This window comes from Ovis aries, chromosome 3 (assembly GCF_016772045.2).
Source record: "Ovis aries strain OAR_USU_Benz2616 breed Rambouillet chromosome 3, ARS-UI_Ramb_v3.0, whole genome shotgun sequence".
In the NCBI taxonomy this organism is placed as follows: domain Eukaryota; kingdom Metazoa; phylum Chordata; class Mammalia; order Artiodactyla; family Bovidae; genus Ovis; species Ovis aries.
In genome coordinates, this window is record NC_056056.1 from 213,606,841 (window position 1) to 213,625,041 (window position 18,201).

At 43.0% G+C, this 18,201-nt stretch overlaps 1 protein-coding gene and 1 long non-coding RNA gene across 32 annotated transcripts in view; one reads left to right on the forward strand and one right to left on the reverse strand.

The window, feature by feature from the left end:
* Window positions 1-538: 538 nt before the first annotated feature.
* LOC132659500 (uncharacterized) lies at window positions 539-6,774 on the reverse strand. Of its 3 annotated transcripts, XR_009600033.1 has the most exons (3): window positions 6,501-6,774; window positions 6,199-6,256; window positions 539-5,986 (listed from the first exon to the last, which is right to left on the reverse strand). It is a non-coding gene; the product is annotated as an uncharacterized LOC132659500 (long non-coding RNA). The 3 variants fall into 3 exon arrangements; XR_009600031.1 differs by lacking the exon at window positions 6,199-6,256; XR_009600032.1 differs by having other exon boundaries at window positions 539-6,256.
* Window positions 6,775-6,836: 62 nt separating this feature from the next.
* Window positions 6,837-18,201, forward strand: part of ERC1 (ELKS/RAB6-interacting/CAST family member 1) — a 271,872-nt gene continuing 260,507 nt past the window's right edge. For 11 of the 29 annotated variants that reach the window (XM_012175590.4, XM_012175597.4, XM_004006967.5 and 8 more), the window contains exon 1: window positions 6,837-7,076. The gene's annotated coding sequence lies outside the window, so the exon portion shown is untranslated. Of the gene's footprint in view, window positions 7,077-7,110; window positions 7,252-9,952; window positions 10,197-10,988; window positions 11,075-18,201 lie in introns of those variants that run through there. The other 18 variants (XM_012175591.4, XM_060413518.1, XM_060413530.1 and 15 more) reach the window with 7 other exon arrangements.

The window sequence follows — 18,201 nt, forward strand, 5'->3', positions numbered from 1 at the left end:
TCTTAGTTCTATTCCTGGCTACTTATGAGACGACTGATGAAATCCATGAATTGGACCCATGATCTCTTTATCAAATGGTTGTCCAGCTACACCCTTGACATGTTTCCCAGGACATTTTCTTTTTGTGTGATATGGATAGTAACTGGGTTCTGCACGTAATTCCAACATGTGAGGAGTGGGATGGTTCCCCATACCAACAAGGAGCAAGTCTCTGGGTAGCAGCTGGGTGTCCTACACCTCGGCTCAATTTTGACATTATCTACACAGAGACAGCATCAGGCTGTGTAGCTCACAGACTGCTGTACACCCCTCTCCCCCATCTCAGGATGCCAGGTGCAAGCCAGGTTGTTACCCGTGCTTTTGACCCACTGGCCACAAACTACCGGTTCCAACAATCACTCCCAACTCAGGATGCCAACTGCAAGTCCAGGCTGTGACCTGTACTTCTGACTGACTGGGTTATTAATCAGAGTTTCTCACGACTGACTTCTTGGGTTTTATTAATTTGCCAGAGTGGCTCACAGAACTCAGAGAAAAATTTTTACACACTGGATGACTGATTTATTATAAAAAGAACAGCCAGATGGAAGAGACACACAGGGCAAGGCATGGGGAGACAGCGCAGAGATAACAAGCCCCCTCCTGCTTGCCACTCTCCCCATTCTCCAGGAAGTCACCAACAGGCAGCTCTCTGAACCCTGTCCTTGTGGAGTGTTGTGGAGGCTTCATTACTTAGATATGATTGATCAAATCATTGGTCATTGGCAACTGATTCAGCCTCTAGTTTCTCTCCCCTCCATGGAGGTAAGAGGGTGGGGCTGAAGTTCCAACCCTGTACTCCCTGGTTGAGTCCTTTGCTAACGACCTCCATCCTTAGGGCTTTCCAAAAGTCACCTCATTAACATAAACACTTAAATAACAGGATACTATTTCACCTTTATGGCTCTGAAAGTGATTTCAGGAACTGAGGAACAAGGACTGAACACTACAACAGAAGTTCCTGTTGCTCTCGTCCCTCAGGAAATTCCAAGGGTTTTGGGAGCTGTGTCAAGAACCTTGGATGAAGACCATACATATATGAGAGATATATTTTAGTTGTCTGAATGACCAAATGTGTATTTCTTTTTTTAAAACTGAAGTATAGTTGATGTACATTATCATGTTAGTTTCAGGTGTACAACATAGTGATTTGACATTTAAACATATTACAAAATGATCACCAATACATTTTTCTTGCAAGTTACCGTATTGCAGATAAGCTAAGAATTTTCCAAATCTTCAAATTCTGGTTCATTTTTGCTTAACAACTCCTTCAATTTCTCTCTCACCTCCTGTATACTCTTAAGGAGTAAGAAGAAATTTGGCTGTACCACAAACACTGCTCAGAAATCTCTGCAGCTAAATATCAAAATTTATTACTTTTAATTTCTACCTTCCACAGAACACTAGGAAACAGTTTGACTTTCTCTGCCACTTTATAAATAGGGTCACCTTTCCTCCAGTTTCCAATAGCATGCTCCTCATTCCTGAGATCTCATCACAGTCACCTTTCAACTTGCATTAATTCTACCAAGAGTGTCTCTTCAAGGTAACCTAGGCTTTTCCCAAAACACACCTCAAAAACCTTTCGGCTTCTACTCACTGTGGGCTGTGTCGTGCTAAGTTGCTTCAGTCATGTCCAACTCTTTGGGATTCTCAAGGCAAGAATACCGGAGTGGGTTTGCCATGGCCTCCTCCAGGGGATCTTTCCTACCCAGGGATCAAGCCTGAGTCTTTTGTGTCTCCTGTGATGGCAGGAGGGTTATCACTAGTGCCACCTGGGAAGCCTCTATTCGTTACCCACTAGCAAAGCCCCTTCCACATTTTTAAGGTATTTGTTACAGTGGCACCCCACTTCTCAGTACCAAAATATGTTATTAGTCAGGTACGGCTGATGTAACATCACAGACTGGGCGGCTTAAATAACAGTAATGTACTTTACATATTTCTGGAGGCTGGATATCCAAGATCAAGACATTGGCAGGTTTGGCTGGTTTGCAAATGGCCATCTGCCTTTCCCGCCTATGGCAACCACTGATGCTTTCTGTCTCTATGACTTTTACTATTCCCGGTACCTCATATAAGTGAAACTGTACCATGTACAGTCCTTTTGTGATTGGGTTATTTCATTTGGCATAATGTCTCCAAAGTTCACCATATTGTAGCCTGTGTCAGAATATCCTTCCTTTTTAAAGCTGAACATACAAAAGTTTTGTATATTCCATTTTGATGGAATCCAGCTTAAAAATTTTGTCACAGTTTTAGTTTCATAGCTAAGAAACTATTACCTAATCCAAGGTCATCAAGATTTACACCTGCTTTTATCTAAAATTACTGTAGTTTCAGCATTTATATTTAGGCCTGTGATCCATTGTGAATCAGTTTTTGTGTTTGTGAGGCAGAGATCCAATTTCATTTTTTTTGCATGTAGTTATACAATTGTCCCAGCACCCTTTGTTGAGAAGACTATTAGTTCCCCAGTGAATCAAATGCCCACAAATGTGTAGGTTATTTTTGAACTCTCAATTCTTTTCCACAATATATACTTCTATTATTATTCCAGTACCACATATTACCTTGATTATTATAGCTTTGTAGTCAGCTTTGAAATCAGGAAGAATGAACGTTTCAACTTTTTTCTTCATGATTCTTTTGGCTATTCTGAGTCCCTTGCACTGCCGTGTGAATTTTAGCATCTGCTTGTCAATTTCTGGGGGAAAAAAAGGCAACTGGGATTTTTGATAGGATTGCATAGACTCTGTAGAACAAATAAAGGAGTATTGCTTATTGTAACAATATTAAGTCTTCTATTTCTTGGTCACAATTTAGCTTAATTATAAACCCTACACTTTGTGTCTTCTTATCCTCTCAATAAGCCTAATAACGCCTCGCTCCTCCACTGGCCACTTTTCCTACTTCTTACAGTACATTTTAGCAACTGTTTCTGATTCTGCCAACGACAGACATCATCTCTGGAGTGCTTTACCTCTACCTTTCCTCTCTCTGTTTCACATCTCCAACTGCCAGTCATATTTTTACCTTTACATTGTCAACATCAGTATAATTTATAAACTATGCTTTAACTACAGCAAGATTAGAAACCAGCACTAAGCTTTCTATCGAGTAATTATTCAGTTCAATTATTTTTCAGATTTCTCTCCCAGAATGCCTATCCTTCCACCCCAATCTAGCCTAGCTATTTATTAATTTTTGGCTGTGCTGGGTCTTCATTGCAGCACAAGGGGGCTTCCCTTGTTGCAGAGCACCAGCTCTAGAAGGCGCAGGCTCAGTAGTTATGGCACAAGGGCTCAGCTGCCCTGTGGCTTGCTGGATCATAGTTCTCCTGACTAGATATCGAACTCACGCCCCCTGTGTTGGAAGGCAGATTCTCAACCACTGGACCACCAGGGAAGCCCTAGCCTAGCTCTTGGGACATCCCTTTATTTCTGAGTTAGATCCACTGATTCCTGGTCAGTAGTGTCAGATACCTCATTTCTACCTCATGGTTAAGTAACTGAAAAAAAAGCCTATGTGGGCGCTTGGCGTTTTCAATCTCTGCATATCTGAAAATGTTCTCATTCTGATCTTTTAATGATAGCTCAGCTAGGAATAGCTGCTGTTGTTGTTTTTTTTTTTTTTAGAAAAATTCCTAGAATTTCAAGCTCAAGAAATATTTCCCTCAGAAACTTGAAGGTCTTTGTTATCTTCTCATATCTACTATTGCTGGTAAGAATTCTAATCACAGTCTCTTTTATGGGTCACTTTTTTCCTGGGAAATTCAGGACCTACTTGTATCTTCAGAGTTTTAACATTTCACAAGGTTGTTTTCTGTTTTTGCTCTCCACCAGTGGACGGTTTTTAGCTCTGGGAAAGTTCCTTCCATTATTTCTGGGATAATTTTCCATCTTTTACTTACTGTTTTCTCTTTCTCTTGTAATATTAGTCCTGTTGGATTGACTTATATTTTCTCTTACAATTTCCATCTCTTTGCATATTTCTTCTATTTTCCTTAAAACTTCATGGACTTTCAGTTCAGTTGCTCAGTCGTGTCTGACTCTTTGCGACCCCATGAATCGCAGCACGCCAGGCCTCCCTGTCCATCACCAACTCCCGAGTTGAGTCAAACTCATGTCCATTGAGTCAGTGATGCCATCCAGCCATCTCATCCTGTCGTCCCCTTCTCCTCCCGCCCTCAATCCCTCCCAGCATCAGAGTCTTTTCCAATAAGTCAACTCTTCGCATGAGGTGGCCAAAGTACTGGCGTTTCAGCTTTACCATCATTCCTTCCAAACACCCAGGGCTGATCTCCTTCAGATTGGACTAGATGGATCTCCTTGCAGTCCAAGGGACTCTCAAGAGTCTTCTCCAACACCACAGTTCAAAAGCATCAATTCTTTGGCGCTCAGCCTTCTTCACAGTCCAACTCTCACACCCATACATGACCACAGGAAAAACCATAGCCTTGACTAGACGGACCTTAGTCGGCAAAGTAATGTCTCTGCTTTTGAATATGCTATCTAGGTTGGTCATAACTTTGAATTTACAATTTTGGCAATTTCTAATTTAAGATTTACTTTTTGTTCCTAGAGTGTTAACTTATATATTATCCTTTTTTCATAGCTGTAGTAAGTTGGGAGCATACTCTATTTTTTTAAGTTCTCTGAAGTATCTTTTTCCTCTATGGTCACATTTTCTCCTCTGTCAGCCCCAAGTTGGAGACTTCCCTTAAATACCTAACAGCCCTTGGTTATCTGTTCATATCTAAGATGAAATAGTTGGACGCTGATGACGAATCTTTAGAACTTGGGAGGGTCTTGCCAACTTCACTCTAGGGTGAGTGGGTAGGAAGCTGGCTATTGTGCCAGAATAAAGAATGCTTTACTCTTAGTCATTAAATGCTCCCCAGAGATTATAAGAACTTGACTTTTAGCCTGGGATAAATGCCTAGCTATTGTATCTGAGGTATGGGGTGGGGAGGGCTGGGGTACTGCTGTTCTACATAGAAACCTTTATTTAGTTTCCTTGTTTTCATCCCTGCTTCTCACTCTTGGTCTGTTGTGCTGATGACTCCAAATTTCAGTTTCTTTAAATCACTTCTGGCTGCTAGGCCTCCTTCCTCAACTGCAGTACTCATTCCCTACACCTATTCCAAACTATGGTTTCTTCCATTTTGTTCAGTCAGACCACACTCACTTTCTCCGTGTAAAATTAACAACAACAAAAATTTGGTGGCTCCCTTCCCACTTTCTGTTCTGTACTGGTTTGTATCATTTTTCATTTCTTTATGAGCATTTTAACAGGGTTTTAGGAAGAGGAGGCAATTAAAGAATGTACTCAGCCAGCTTTAATTAAAAAAAAACAAAACAAAACCCTGGGACTTTGCTGGTGGTCTGAGGTGGTTAAGACTCCACGTTTCCAGTGCAGGGGGAATGGGTTCCATCCCTGGTCAGGGAACTAAGATTCCGAATGCTGTGTGAGGTGGCCAAAAGAATAAAAAAAAAAAAACTTAAATGTAGATTAAAGAAAAAAAAAAAAGATATGTAGGGCAGAGTAGGAAATAAAAAACAAGAACAGTGGAATGACAAAAAGAGAAACCAAAAAATTTTCTAAGCCTGTGATGTGGACAGTATTCCTGTGTAGGCAGAACAATGCTTAACTTAGCACCTTCCACTCTTCAAACCTACCCATTTCTGGGTTTGACGATAAACCTGAGACATCTCGTCCACACCTCACTTTACATTTAAGAAAAGCAGGACCCAGAAGTACTGGGATCTTTCCAAGGTCACACAAGTAGAGGATGGGCGAGGGGAAACCAGGTAGATAGCATGAAGTCCACTTTGCTTTCCTTCCACCTCCTCACATCGCTGGGGAGCTTACAGGACGAGCGGATCGGCAGTCAGGTGAAGACCGTGAGTCACAGGGGGTAGGCTTTTCCTGAGTAAAGAGTCTGAGAAAATCAAATACTTTAGGACGCTTCGTTTGGCAGGACCGCGCCGTCCCCCGGCAGCAGTACTGATCGTACAGAAGGGGGCGACGGTGTGGCAGGACCGAGACCGGGGGAACCCGAGGGCGGCGACGCTGGGCGGAGGGGGACGCGGTGACGAGCGAGGACCCTGAGGAGGGGCGCGAAGGTGGCGGTGGGACCACGAGGGAACTCACGCTGCTGTGACTCAACTGCTCTCAGGGTGTTTACTGATAAAACTCTCGCTGGCAGAGGCTGCAAACAACCCACATCATCACTCGTGGGGCGGCGACAGCTTACCTACAGCCTCACAGTAACGGCGCGCGCCTCAGACTAGGAAACCTGCCAGCGCTTCGGCACCACAAACTGGGGCGCCCGACGCGGGGCCGCCTGCCACCCGCGAGGACAGGGAAGGCCGCCGACGTTAACCGCGGACAGGCCGCCGGCGGGGTCTCCGGGCGGTGCGGACAGTCCGAGGGCCTCGGGGCGGGAAACTCACCTGCCCCCGGAGACCTGGGCACCGGCTGCGCGGCACCGGTCCACCGAGGCGGTAGTGGTTGCCCACTATCAGCGCCGCACCGCCTCCTACGGCAAGCGGAAGGAGACAGAGGCCGAGCGCCCCGCGCGGGGAGTGTGTGCGCGTGTGCACCCGCGCCCGCCATCCCCCAGCCCACCGGCCCCTTGGAAGGCGCCCGAGGTCCGCGCGCGGCCGAGTAGCCCTCCCAGGAGGCTGCGGGACGGCGAGCGGGCGCGGCCGGGCAGGGGCGGGGCTTGCGCTGACGTAGGCCCGGGGCGGGGCTGAGGACTCGCGCAGGGGGCGGGGCGCGGTGACGTCGGGCGCCCGGGCCGAGCTGTGGCGGCGGTGGTAGTGGCGGCGGCGGCGCCCGGGCTGGCAGCGGCATCGGCAGCCCAGAGGAGGGTGAGACGGCCGCGGTGGCGGCAGCTCGGGATCGGGCGGCGCCTGGAGCTTCCCGCCCGTCGCTGGCGCCAGGGCCCTCGGCTCTCCTGCGCCCGCTCCTCCCCACGGCCCTGGCTGGGTCCGGGCAGCGCGCCCCCGGGGAGGGCGGAGCCGTAGGTGAGGCGCGGGGACCCCTCCCCCTCCGCGCCCTGCCGGGGGGATGGGACGTCCGGGAGGGCGGCCCCACCCAGCCCACCGGCGGGTGTCCCTGGACCGGCTTGGGGGGCGGCGACGGCGGGGACCAGTGGGGGCTGCGGGCGGCCGGCTTCAGAGGCGTGATGTTGCGGGCGAGGTGGGGATGTACACGCCTCGGGGAGCCCCGGGAGGCTGGGGTGCGGTCGGGTTGGTCTGGGGTTTGGGTACCGATATGCAACGTTGAGATGAGAATTCTGGTCTCTTCTGTGAAGTAGTAAGATGGGAGATGGAGGGTTGGCTTCCAGAAGGGAGATGAGCTGTGGATGTTGCCTTTGAAGCAGTTGGAGAAGCTATTGCACTAGGTCTCACGTTTCTACTTAGGGCTTTTTTTTTCCCCCCCTCTTTTGGCGGGGTGGGGGTCGAGGAGGGAAGCGACTCCCTCAGCTTTTGGCTCAGGGTGGGGAAATTGTGGAGCGTGGACGGGTTTGGAGTTTTACACCCTTGAAGGGGAGCCGAGATCTTGGGTTAGACAACTTCATTCTGGCAGCAACATTAGGTAATAGGTCCCCTTACACTTTATTTCTAAAAGGCGTTATCTTCCAGTCTTTTATTTATTTATTTTGGTGCCTATACGATCTGTATACCTCATCTTCAAGTTTTATCCTGGCCCCTTAAGAGAAGGCCCGAGGATCAGGTGGTTCCTTTGGAAGTCACGTTTTTGAGGAGTAGCTGCAGGTGGTTGTGGTTGACTGCTTTGGATGGATAAAATGAACAATTTGCACATTCCTGTTGGCTCTAATTAAATGAAACATACTTAAATGTTTTAAAGCACGACTGTCTTTTGCAGCTCAGTTTTTAGTAGATCTTGACAGTTAGCTGTTTTGTGTTTGAGAATTATTGGAGATTTCTGAAGTTTCTCAGTTGCATGTCTTTATTAGACATTTAAAGTGGAATAAAATTTTTTGGTAGGTCCCTACATTTTTGAGAAACATTCTTAAAGTCAGGTGCTCTTGAAATGTTTTTGGGAGCATGTGTCTGTAGCTGCATAGGGAGATGCTACTAAGAGTAAAGGTTCTTCACAGCAGTGTTTCACAACTTAGCACATTAAATCAGAATCTCTTTTTCTGGATTCCTGCTCCCCATCAGATTACAGAACTCCCTGGCCTTACCTGTCAGTTAATATCATTTAAGCTATTTCTTGCTGGGAAAACAGGCCCTGAGATGGACATGTATTATGTAATAGATGGAAGTAGGCATGACTCTCAATAATTCATTTATGGAGGAAGAGAAACCGTCATGAAATGGAATTTAAGCAGTGACTTTCCCAAGGCTTATTCAATTTATTTGGGAACATAGCCAGAGAAGTGCTTTCCTGTAACCCAAGAGAGAAATATACAGGGTGAGTGTCAGTGGTTGCCTTTTTTAACATGTCTACTTAATGAGCAGACTATTATCCTCCAGCAAATACTTGTGCTTGAAGAAACTTATAGGAAACAGATGATATAATAGCTATTAAGTGAAAATAGGTGTGGTCCAGTTTGTAATTATAAACAAAAGATTTAATTAACTATTCAGACAAGTCAAACTATAAGTTGATATAATAATGGTTTTGATACCGGATTAGTCTACTTGGAAAGATTAAAATTCACATATCTGGTTTTGGCTTTCATATTATACTTTGACTTAATTGAGTATATATGGGGACAGATGTGAACTAAGATACCAGGTGAAACTGTGTATTTTGCTAAAATGATATTTCCATGGCTGACAGTGGGATGTGGTTCTCCTTACTGAAATGCAGTCATATAATTTGGGAAAAGTATAGGGTGATCTATTTCTCTTTAGGATTTCTTATGCCTGAGAAAACCGGTATGTTTTATTTTTAAGAAGTGTCATTTACTAGTCATTACTGTGATATCTTTGTTGAGTCTACTGGGATATTCCCCCCCACTTTTTTTTAAATTACTAAGGTCAGATAAGTATGTCAGTCTGTTAGGTCAACTTTAATACTGAAACGAAAAGCGAAGATTCTTAAAGCAACAACTGTTCTTTTTCTATGCTACATTTATGCTTTTAGAGACAGTATAAGAGCTATTAAATGTGTTTTGCACATACTATGACAAAAACGTTGATGGAGAAAGATGAGGGAGTGAAGTATTTTGGCTAATCAACAAACAGTGTATTGATTATGGATTTTCAAACATAAAATGTAATAAAGTAAATTAAGCATAAAGGTTATGTGTAATATAGTTTATTTCTATGACTTGCTTTTTCAAAATGTGAGCCTTTGGGGTGCTGGCTCATTCATTTATTCATTCAACAGTTATTTTTTGAGTATGGTTCTGGGTACATTTTTTAGCCTTTGGGGATATAGCAGTGAACAACACTGACTAACATTCTCACCTTCATAGAACTTACCTTCTGGATACCTTCTGGGGAAATGAAGAGGAACTCAGCAAAGGAGATTAATAAGAGGCCATTGAGGTAGAAGGAAAACCAGGAGAGTGTGATGTACTGGAAATGAAGGAAAGGAAGTTTTCAAGGAGGAGGGAATGATCAACTGTGTCATTGTTTAAAGATGTGTCAGACTGTTGGGCAGGAAAGAATTCTGCCTGATGTCTAATATCAGAGAGATGACTAAATGCTTTTTAGTGTGAGATGGGGGCAAATGGAAGAATCAGTTTTTTACTTCCTTGGATTGATTTAAAATAAATATATGTATAAATATATATATTTAAATTATATATAAATCATTTTATGATTTATATGTGGTAAATCATATAAATATATGTTTTATATTTAAAATAAAATCATATATATATTTTAAAAATATATATTTCATACTTTATTCTTTTCAGAACAAAATATACAGCCTGGGAGTTTATACTTGTACTAAGGAGAGGGCTTCCCTTGTGGTTCAGCTGGTAAAGAACCTGCCTGCAATGGGGGAGACCTGAGTTCTATCCCTGGGTTGGAAAGATCCCCTGGAGAAGGGCCAGGCTACCCACTCCAGTATTCTGGCCTGGAGAGTTTCATGGACTGTATAGTTCATGGGGTCACAGAGAGTCGGACACAACTGAGCAACCTTCACTTCGAGGAGAGGTATGACGTTATTGTTATTGATCATTTATACACTTATATTTTTAAACACATGTATCAAATCAGAAGTTATAAAAATACACAGGGAAAAAAATAAGTCTCTTCTCCATTCAGTTGTTCCTGAAGGCAGACACTGTTTTCAGTTTCTTGTTTTTCCTAACCAGTGAAATTTTGTGCAATAATATGACATTAAACTATTTTAATGCATAAAAATAACAAGTATTTTATCCTCTAGGTATTTTTTTCCACAGGCTTAATATTTGTTTTTATGATTGAAGTCTTAACTTACCCACAGACTTAATTCACCCATTAAAGTGTACAGTTTAAGTTTTTTGGGGGGGGTACATTCATCACCACGATCAGTTTTAGAACGTTTTCATTCTCTCCAAAAGAAGTCCCAAACCCATTAGCGGTCATTCCCTGACGTTTGGTTTTTAAGTATTGTTTTGCATAGTACGTGGGAAAAATGTTTGTGAATTACTTTATTTCCAGTTAAATGGCAGTGAAGCCATTTAGTGTTTACTGTTAATATTCTCTTTTTAAAAGCAATTTTTTAAAGGATCTATTTACTTGGTTGCGAGTCTTTTAGTTGTGGCAGATGGGATCTGGTTCCCTGAACAGGGATTGAACCTCAGCAAGGAGTTTCGTTGTAGTGGGAAAAGAGGAAAAGTTAACAGGCTTTTGTGGTCTGCTATGTTAAGTGCTTCGATAGGTGACATACAGGGTTCTACATCAGCTTATGGGATGGATCCCTAATAGGATTGTAGGAAGATCTAAGATGAGATCTCTTTTAAGGATAAGCACGATTTGGCTAGATGCAAAGGATGCATGCTGAGGAAACCACGTGTGCAGGACCCAAAGGCAAGGATGCGATAAGGCAGGTGAGTGATATGAAGATAGGTTGACCTGGCTGGAATGTTGAGTGGTGTGGGTGTCACTTCTCCTTTCTGTGAAAAGGTGTGCTGTCTTAAAAAAGCAAAATAATTTCAGTATTAATTTGCTTTAACTGTGGATTGCTGTCACTTCTTAGCTATAGAACTTTGGGTGAGTTACTTTATTGTCTAAAAACTCAGTTAATTTTTTCATCTGTAGGATGAGAATAATAGTCCTATCCGATGTGATTATTGTGAAGAATAAATGAGATAGTGCTCATAAAGTGTGGAATATAGTGAGTACTCTTAAATCCAGCTGCCCTGATGATGACATTGGGGTGGTGGTTTTGATAATGTGACAATGATCCTGAAAAATGGAATTCGTTATGGTATTCTGGAGCCTCAGAGAGTGCTCAGGAGACTGGAAAATGACCTGTCATTTAATTTTTTTTTTTTTTTCTGGGAAGAAGGAAGTGACTACCCAAAACTTGAGTCCAGCACTGTTCAGCGGAACTTTGTGTGATGATAGGAATGTTCTCTGATTCACCATCAATTACAGTAGCCACTAGTTACACGTGCCTTTCTTTTTTAAAGATTATTTGATGTGGACCATTTTTAAAGTCTTCATTGAATTTGTTACAACATTGCTTCTGTTTTTTATGTTTTGGTTTTTTGGCCGTGAGGCATGTGGGATCTTAGTTTTCCCAACAGGAATAGAACCTGTATCCTCTGTATTGCAGGGCGAAGTCTTAACCACCGAACCACCAGGAAAGTCCCCTCATGTGCCTTTTGAACACTTGAAATGTGGCTAGTGTGACTGACAGGCTGTATTGTTAATTATATTACAATTAATTTAAATAGCTACTGTGACTGTTGGCCACTATACTGGTCAACACAGATAGACGCTTAAAGGCTGCGGAATCTCATATTGAATTGTGGCAGTGTTATAGAGTCGATAATTTTTAAAAGTTAAAAAGTAGTTTTAGGAGCCTCACCAGGGGGTGGATTACAGCATGGGTTTACTAGGTCACATCCGAATAGTTTCCCAGAATTGACATGGCTCCTAGGCAGATGAAGGAAACGTGGTAGTTGTAACGTGTCTAGACTTCAGCTAGATCTTTTCGTGTTGTCTTTGTGGGAAATATGAAAAACTATGTTGGAGATTTCATGGGAATAGGGACCATCTGTCACATGTTCTCTACTGAGCAAATAATAGATGCTTACTAAATATTTGATGACTGAATGGATAATGGTACAATTAAGTGAAGTCACAACTGGCTATCAGTGGCCCTCCCCAGAGAATAGAGTTGCTCACTGAAGATGATGGATTAGGGGAGCTGCTGTTAGATGGACACCTCGTCTGTGTGTGTAGTGTTGGAATGACCCAGGAGCAGTGGCACGGGAGGTAGTGCCCATGAGAACCAGTGGCCTGCCTACCCTCACTGAGCGTGGAGCATGTCCAGGTCATCACTAGCTGCTGGTGAAGAGGTGGGGATGGAAGAGACTGTGTTGCTGAGTAGCATGGACGTCACACTCACAGGATTTTTATACAAGGGTTCAGAAATAGTGGTCTGGAGGTGGCTGTGGAAGAAAGGAGGGTACCAGCCTTGTTTCCCAGTAGCGGGCGTGCCATGTGAGCGTCTTCACGGCCTCCACTGGAGGGGACTGCGTGGGAAGAGCATCCTGGAAGAGCCAGTTCTCCGTGAAGGCAGAGGTACTGAGCAACTTTAGAGTTCTTTGGTAATAGAGTGAAGTTCCTTGCGAGTGTATTTCCCCACCCGAGTGGCTTCTTTTTTTTTTTTAAATCATCACTTAAACTTTAAGAGAAGCCTCTCTCATCTTAACAGATTGTTCAGCTCATACTTTCTCTGTCTCTTGCTTTAAGCTGAGTTTTGCTCTTTGCTTTACAGCCAGACTTTGTTGAGAGAGTTGTCTGCATTTGCTTTATGTTTCCATTTCTTCACCTGCAGTTTTTCTTCTCTATTTCTGTCTGGCTTCTGTCTCCACAGTTTCACTGAAATTGTGTTGCTTGGATTACCAATGTCTTTCTTTAAATGCCCTGGCTGTTTTTCTGTGCATTTATTTAATCTCTTAGCAGCCATATTAATAGTCCTTTGGTATGCAATAAATTTCCCCAAACTTGACTTAAAACAACAAACATTTGCTGTTTCATAATTTCTTTGGGTCAGGCATCTGGGTTTCCTGTGTCTGATTCAGGGTCACTCAGGAGGCTGCAATCAGATGTTGACTAGGACTGGTCATCTCAGCGCTCCACTTGGGGGAGGGTCTGCTTCCACCTCAGTTGCGTCACTGTTGGCTGGCCTGAGGTCCTTGCTGGCTGTTTGATGGAGAAGTCAGTCTCTCTGCCATTTGGGTTTCTGTGTAACGTCACTCTAGCAACAGGGTACCAGTCTCTCCTTGGTTGAGGGGTCTGTGGAGGAGGAGGGAGGTACTAGTCCTTCTTTTTGTAACCTAACCTGGGAAGTGACATTGTATCACTTCCTCGGTATCCTGTTCACTGGAAGGGAGTCCTAGGTCCAGCACAGACAAGCAAAGATTACACAATAGCAAGAAACAAAGGTAGATGTCATTCAGAGCCATTTTCAGGATTGCCTGCTACAGCCACCTTTGACGCAGTCGACTTCTGTGTAGACTTCTGTGCAGTCATTCTCTGGTAGAACGCTCACTTTTCTCAGGGTCTTTAGATCACACTTCTGTTTTCCTTTCTGGTTCTCTGGGCTCTCTGTCCAGTCATCTTTGTTGAACCTTTTCTCACAGTCATTAAATGCTTGAATTTCTCTGGGTGATCTCATCACCTATTCATTTCTCATCGCTGTGCTGAGTATTCGTGTTGCTCTTTTCAGCTTTACCTCTCTCGTGTGTCAAAGAGCTGTTGTTGTCCAGTGTTTCCACTCGACTGCCCCGTATACTCAGCAGATCCAAAACTAAAGATGTGTGATTCCTGCTCTTCTCTGGGGTCCCTTCATTTATTAAATGACACCACCAGAAATATGTGTAGTGTTAGTTACCTCGCGGCATGTGGGATCTTAGTTCCCCAACCAGGGATTGAACCCACATCCCCTGCCTCAGAAGGTGGATTCTTAACCACTGGACCGCCAGTAAGTGTAAATAAGTGTTAGTCACTCAGTCATGTCCGAATCTTCACGACCATATGGACTGTAGCCGTCAGGCTCCTCTGTTCCATGGAATTCTCCAGGCAAGAATACTGGAGTGGGTTGCCATGCCCTCCTCCAGAGGATCTTCCTGACCTGGGGATCAAACCCACATCTCCTGCATTGCAGGCAGATTCTTTACTGTCTGAGCCACCAGGGAAGCCTCTACTGGATTGCCAGGGAAGCCCCTCACAGTGTCTTTTGAGGAACAAGATTCTTAATTTTAGTGTAATCCAGTTAGTGTTTATGTGGTTAGTGCTTTTTAAAAAAAAAATTTTTTTTTGATGTGGATCATTTTTAAATTCTTTATTGAATTTGTTACAATGTCATTTCTGTTTTATGTTTTGGTTTTCTGGCCACAAGGCATGTGGGATCGTAGCTCCCCAACCAGAGACTGAACCTGCACCCTCTGCACTGGAAGTAAATCTTAAGCACGGGACCTCCAGGGAAACTGTTGGTTAGTGCTTTTCCTGTGTAAAAAATCTTTCCCTACCCCATGGTCCTGAAGTTACTCTTTTGTTATTGTCTTGGAAGTGTTGTTATACCTTTGATTTTTCCATATGCTTCAAGGTTTATTTTGTTTTTCCAATATGGTTCCTGATATTCTCAGCATCATTTATCGACGGTTCCTTCCTTTTTCTACTTCATTGTAATAATTCGAGGCTCTGTTCTGTTCCTCTCGTTTCTCTGTCTTGGTCCAGTGCCAGACTCAATTACTGTAGTTTTATAGTAAGTCTTCATGCCTGTTAAAGTGTTCCCACCTTGTTTTTTCCCAAGAGTGTCTTGACAGTCATTGTCCGTGACTATCAGGAATGGTATCAACATAGGGACTGATGTCGACATCAATGGAAATGAGTAGAGAGTCCAAGTGTAGACACCTATTTGTAGTTAATTAATTTTCACTAGAGGTGGGCGGGTAATTCAGTGGAGGAAAGGATAGTCTTTTTATTTTTGGTTATCTATTTTTTTTTTAAAACATTGGAGTATAGTTGCTTTACAGTGTTGCGGTGTTTTCTGCTGTTCAGCCAAGTGAGTCACCTCTACGATGGGCTTTGTCAGTCATGTTAGAGTCTAGAGTTTGACCTTGGGGGCAATGGCAGGACTTTGGGGACTTTTGAATAAAGGAAATAACACACTTTATTTACATTTTACAAAGAGTGGGTGGGAGGAAGCTAAGTGAAGAGGCCGATTAAGAGGCTGGGCCTTAATCTTGCTAAAGTCTGAAACAGAAAGTAGTGACAGTGAGGATAGAGAAACATCTGGAATTGAAAGCTTTAAAGAACACAGGACCGGCTGAGTGTGTGTGTGTGTATGTACGTGTACGTACATGTACTTTTGTGGGAGAAAGGGCAGTTGGTGGGGAGGGAGGAGACAGGTGACGCCCAGACTTTTGGATGGAGCAGATAGGTTAGCAGCAGTGCTGTCTTAACACAGTAGTCATTATATATGGGTATTTACACTTAAACTGATTTAAAAGAATTAAGATTTGAAGTTTAGTTCTTCAGTCACACTAGCTGTATCTCATGTGGCCAGTAGCCAAACGGGAGTCATGATATCTGTATCAGACAGTACAGATAGAGAATATTCTCATTGTCACAGAAAGGTCTGCTGCATAATTCTGGTCGGCAAATTTTGGTAGCAACTAGCTCTTCCCCCAGAGGAAAGTCAAAATAATAAGTGGTGTTTTCCAGTCTCCGAAGAGCTCTGGCTCCAGAGTAATCTAAGGGATTCTGTGAGTCAGACACAATTACCACCACCATCACCATCCAGTCATTGCCAGATACACAACACTTTCATGATCAGATAAAGTGCTATTGGACAGTGCTGGGCCAGAGGGATGGTGATGCCATTCAGTGGGCTGTTGAGGACTGCGGTGGTGCAGCAGGAACCTCTGGAAAGACTGCTGTCCAGTAGACAATTGTGTGAGCCACTTACGTGATTAAAATTTGAGTAGTCACATTACAGAGTTAAAAAATAATGGTTAGAGTTCATAATCTTATAATGTATTTTATTTAACCCAGTTCATCCAAAATGCCATTTTCAACACGTTGAAATATGAAACATGTCATATTTAAAATGGGCAATTTTACATTATTTCTTCATACTCAGTATTTAAAATCAATTGCATACTTTTACAGCATAAATTAATTCAGATGCTGTGATTTATCAGAAATACTTGATCTGTACTTAGAGTTCATAACATCTACAATTGGAAAAGTAGATTCACATGCCCAGCTCATTCCAAACATGCTTAAAAGTTTTCCAGTAATTATCAGGTTTTTAAATTTAACTTTTAATTAACAATGAAATAGCAAATGCAGTTCCTCACTCTCACTAACTCTTTTCAAGTAAACAGCCATGAGTGGCTAGTGGCCGCTGTATTGGACAGTGCAACTCTGAAACGACCAGTGACATTCACTTGACAGTTGGAAATTCAGGTCTGGAGCTCAGAAGAGAGGTGCAGGGGAGACAGGTGGATGGTAGGGACTGTGAGGAACGTGGAAATGAAAAAAGCAAGCTTGATTCTGGACAAACCAATATTAAGTTCTCTGTGTTAGTTGCTCAGTTGTGTCCAACTCTGCAACTACATGGACTGTAGCCTGCCAGGCTTCTCCATCCATGGGATTTTCCAGGTAAGAATCCTGGAGTGGGTTGCCATTTCCTTCTCTAGGGGATCTTCCCGAACCAGGGATCGAACCCAGGGCTCCTGCATTGCAGGCAGACTCTTTACCATCTGAGCTGCCAGGGAAGCCCTGGTTCTTGGTACTCCCTTAAAAAAAAAAAAATCTGTGAGTCTTGTGTGTGAGAGTAAGGTAGTCGATGAGTGTGCCGCTTATTGCAGTGGTTCAGTCCGGTGTGTCATCTTGAGCAACTCACTAAGCCTTTCTGAGCCCTAGTTTCCTCGTCTAGAAATGGGATGATACAGTCTCTGCCTACAAGGTTTCCTGGGAGTGTTAAGGGAATCTTCATGGCAGGTGTTAACCACGTATAGTGCTGCGTCTCCTCACTTCTTAGTCGACGTTTCTTGTGGAGTGTGATCATGTGCTCCGTCGTGTCTGACTCTGTGACCCCCGTGGACTGTCGCCCGTCAGGCTGCTCTGTTTAATACTTTATTCTTTATCAGTTTGAAACTTTATCCTTTTTTTAGGGGAAAAAAATGTATTTTAATTATGCACATTGTTATGAGCTGAATCCCAATTTCTGAAGCTTTAAATTCTGAAGAAAAGTATATCTTAAACTAAAGGAAATATTATTCACATGGATGAATGCTCATTATGGTCTACACTCTTATGTTTAACGCTTTGTATGATGCTGTGAAAGGTTTTTTTTTTCCTAATGTGCGATTTAACATGATATTTCTTTTGTAAAGTTTCACTTAAGTAGAGTTTGTAATAGAGAATCTATTTTAATTCTGGAACTTTGAAATGAATCATGGTCTCATTCTTTTTCTTAGTTATTCCAGGAGCCACTGTATTCTGCTTGAATCTCTTTGGATATTTAAAAAATTATGATTTAATTGTATTCTGGGCTAAATCTATAGAGTCTCTAATTCTACATTTGGGTATAAACATGTAAAAAATTATGATGAAAAAATCCCCATGTAATTCATGGTATTCAGAGAAGCATGGTAACCAAGAGGAGAAAAATGGACTCCACTAGGTCAAAGAGGAAGGAACAGTGATTTTTTTAGCGGGTCTGCAGATTATTTCTCCAGGTCTGTCCCTCAGCTCCCAGCTTGCCCATTATATCTGGCACTGCACTGCATCTCAAGTGTGTTGGATAAGATGACATTTTTACAATACCCCTGTGTGCTGCAGACCTAGTGTGTGCTGGAAAATCTTGCTGTCTTTTTCATATCATGTGCTGTGTATTCCCTTACATCTGATGTTAGGCATCTTGTGTCTGTGTTGTTGTAAATAATGAAAAATTTTAATGATGCATTTCGGACCAGCAGATAGGTTT